The sequence below is a fragment of the Penaeus monodon genome, chromosome 21, assembly GCF_015228065.2.
Source record: "Penaeus monodon isolate SGIC_2016 chromosome 21, NSTDA_Pmon_1, whole genome shotgun sequence".
NCBI lineage: Eukaryota > Metazoa > Arthropoda > Malacostraca > Decapoda > Penaeidae > Penaeus > Penaeus monodon.
In genome coordinates, this window is record NC_051406.1 from 12,375,701 (window position 1) to 12,376,367 (window position 667).

The window sequence follows — 667 nt, forward strand, 5'->3', positions numbered from 1 at the left end:
CCTTCCGACATTAATACATCAATTACATGATTATTACGGAGCATAAAAGGTTCATACAGCACAAATCCAAAACGATAATTGTGATAACAAAGATAAAGCTTTCAAATAGAGAAAACAGCAACGAAGATTTACTCATTCTTCATTAGTCTCCAGTATGCCCACAATTACAATACATACGTTACAGAAAATACAGTAAACTTCCATTAATACTTTCGGTCGACAGCGACATGATCACAACTTGATAGGTTAGAACATCTATTAGCCACAAAATAAGCAAATTATCAACCAAATTTCAATGTAATCACAACTTATCTTGAAATGCGCCTTTAAACATGTATAGTCCCCCCCAGTTTCAACTGGTGCACCCCTATGGTGTTTTTTTCTGGTAATATATACATAGTATCCAGTGAATATAATGCTCTTGTTTGTAACGAAGCCTGTGACTGGCTCATGAAAATATTTTCACAAATATTTTCACCGACAACTAATATCAGCCATTAAAAATATGTAAAAAAAAATTGGAAACATTACAATGTCTTGCCCAATGCCAGTATTACTGCCTAAAATATGAGGTGTTTTTTCCTTTAAAAGAGCCATTGGAAATAGTATAAATGGCAACTTTAGCACAATCATGATAGCCAAACTTCGATGACAAAGTTTAATCTGA